The following is a 3,399-nucleotide window of genomic DNA, read 5'->3' on the forward strand; positions in this document are numbered from 1 at the left end:
GTACGATATGGGTCCTAGAACACTGCCTTGAGGGACACCTGCATATATAGGGTGACTTCCCGTTCTAAAGGAATTCTGCCTGACTCTGAAGTTTCTCCCCAGCAGAAAGCTTTCCAGAATTGCATCCGTGTTTGCAGAGAGTGAAACCTTTAGTTTGTATATAAGGCCATCATTCCAGACTTTGTCAAAAGCTTGTGAGATGTCCAAAAATACACCGGTGCAGTATTGCTTCCTTTCGAAGGCTTTTCTAATACAAGAAACAATTCTATGAACTTGTTCTACAGTGCCATGTTTTTCTCGAAAATCGAACTGATGTGGTGGTATTATTTGGTCACTTATTAGAAGAGGTTGTCTTTTTTCAATAGAAGTTTTTCGAATATTTTAGAAAATACAGAAATCAAGCTACTGGGCCGATATGAATTTACTACCGTCGGATCTTTGCCTGGCTTTGGCACCATAATTATTTCCGAAAGTTTCCATAAGTCGGGGAAGTGCCCCAACTTAATTAAGCATGTTATTAAAAATATGTAACAAAAGACGTACGGCACTTAGTCGAAGCTCCTTTATCATTTCACCTGTAATCCTATCGTAACCAGGCGCTTTATTCTTCTGAATGTCGTGAACAATTATGTTAATTAAATCTGTCTTTTTAAACCGAAGCGGATTTGTGGTACGGCTACTGGAGGGTATTAAAATATTGAAAGGATGAGCGCCTTCATTGGGTCTAAAGACTTGTGAAAGATGACAGGCGAAAGCGGCTTTATCCTCATCATTCCTCGCCCAGCTTCCGTTCTGAGTACGTAATGGTGCTTCTTGAAGAACGAGCCTCATCGCATGCTTCAGTGTTCGCCGAAGGGAGTAGTCAGTCTGTTTCGATGCAGACAAGGACTGAAGGATTGATTGTGTACTTCTTTCTTTTTCCGCCTGCGACAAAATACGTAATTCGTTTGTACACGCATTCAGCTCCTGTTTAAGCTTCGGAGAGCGAATTTCTGCGGCCTTAACTATTATATCAGTGAGATGTTCAGCTGCCCTGTCGATATCATTCTTGGTCTGAATAGGAATTTGCGAGTCAATGTGCGAACTGACATACTTTTTGTATTTTAACCAGTTTGTGTGCTTATTTTTAAGATTTTTATACAGTATATAGCAGATACAGTAAGGCCACCCAAGTGGTCATCAATGTGTATTGCAGTATTATGAATGAACTCATCACTTTGCGATTCTAATTTATAGTGCTTTATTCTGTTACGAATGAGAATGGCTGTTCCACCTCGAGCTTTCCCTTGTGGATGCTTAGCATCATAGAATTTGTAACCATTAATAGGTGCAATCCCGTATTCCTCGGACTAAAACTAGTAAAACTGTCAAAAAATAAAAATTCGCTCAGAGCGAGAGAGTAACATTGAAAAGTACGGGATCGCTTTCTAGTAAAAAATGCTAACTTCTGTCAACTTCAACATAACCTCCAAATTTTGGTTGTGAATTTTTGCTTATTTTGTATGTAAACACACTCAGCTCACACATGTAAATAACCAAAAATACTTTCAAATTCATTAGAATCCACTTTAACAAGTAATTAAATACTTTTCAACATGAATTAGCAGAGTGCACTTTTCTTTTGTTTACAATTTGGTTGCCAAACACACTACAGCTGATCGTTTGACACATTTACCAGAATTTACCAGCGAAAAATTCTAGGACTAAAACTGGTAACTTCTGACAGAGAAAGAACCGTATTTACTCTCTTTTTTGTCCTCTCAATAGTCAGATACAAGCAAAACGTCTACTTGAAAGCGCTCTAGGAAAGTTTCTAGTTCGTTTTTATGCTGTTTCATGGTTTATGCTATTCATGGTTTAGCTAAAATTGCTTGAAGTAATAGATTTTGATTTTAATCAAATCTTGAATCATACTCTGCATTGCCATCATTAGCTCCTGCATAACTTTCATAAAGTTATTTATAGTAGCTTCTAGGTTACTACTATTCTGACCAAAAGGACGTTGTGTTGGAGGAGTATTTTTCAGAATTTGTGCATATGAAGTAAAATTGTTTACGCTCGTTGGCGCAGGCATTGGGGGGGGGGGGGGTTATGCCTAATAGGAATATTTTTGGGAATTGTTTTCTCTTTCATTGAAACTGGACAACCTCTATAATAAGCAGTGTGATTTCCACCACAGTTACTGCACTTTTTGGATTTCGGGTCCATTTTTTGTTTTACACATGCAGTTGTGACATTGAACAGGGCCTCTACGCTTATGGGGTTCTTCTACGGAGATTTTGCGGTGTAAAGATATCGCAATTGATATATTTGATGCACTTCCCCTTTTTTCAGGTTATGAAAGTCAGGTTCTAGCTCTATTTTGAACATCGGTTGAGGGATGTTTTCTTTATTTTTGATGTTGAAAACATTGCGCACCTTAAAACCTTCTTCCCTAAGAGAATTTTCTATCTCTTGTGAGTTCACGCTGGACTCGATGCCTTTTATGACAACTTCTAGTCCTCGACGACCTTTAAGTTGATAAGTGTTATAAGATCTCTTACACTTATCAAATTCATTGGTAATTTCACGAAAAATATCTTCGTTTTGAGCCTGAATTTTCACTTCGTGTATATTACGCTATTTAATACGAACTACATGAAAATTATTTTTCCCTACTAGTTTTAGGAGAGTATCTACCAGAGCATTAGATCTTTGTTCTCGTAAATAAATAGGTGGAGGCTTGTATTTTTTAACTACCTATTGGTTAGAATCATTATTCATATCAACGAGAACACTAAAACGATTATTCTCCGCCGATGTAGATGTACCTGAAGTCCCTACATTCAAGATTTTATTTTTTGGACTTTGTTTTCCATTTTTTTTGGGTGTGCACTTTCGCTTTATTAGTAAGTAGCGATCTAACCCAATCTGAACAGTAGCACTTTTTGCTTTATTTTCTTCTTTGTTTGTTGCCGTCGAAGTATTAGTAGCGGCAGCCAGTGTTGCCGCCGCTCAAAGAACTTTCTAACCAAGATTAGACGAAAGAGTTACCAAATTTAAGGAAAAATAACCAATTTTTTTATTAGATTAACAATTCAGGTCATCACAAATTCTTTTATATAGTAAGTATAGACAAATTTTACAAACCAAAGAAAATCAATTTTTATTTGCATTTTTGAAAAGTAAATCCTTTTAAGGCTGAAAATAAATGAAATGCATTCATATTTAAGTATATATATATATAAATACATATTTTATAAAATCAGGCTTCCGTATTAGGTCCATATATATGTTAATATCTTCGTAAACATTACCAGACTCTAAATGACGTTTTTAAATAAGTACATAGGTACACAGTTTCCAACTTCTTTGAAAAATTCAATGAAATACCTAATCAGCGTGAACAACCACATTGTA

Source organism: Rhagoletis pomonella, unplaced genomic scaffold (genome assembly GCF_013731165.1).
Source record: "Rhagoletis pomonella isolate Grant_MI unplaced genomic scaffold, Rhpom_1.0 Rhpom_scaffold_00002, whole genome shotgun sequence".
Lineage (NCBI taxonomy): Eukaryota > Metazoa > Arthropoda > Insecta > Diptera > Tephritidae > Rhagoletis > Rhagoletis pomonella.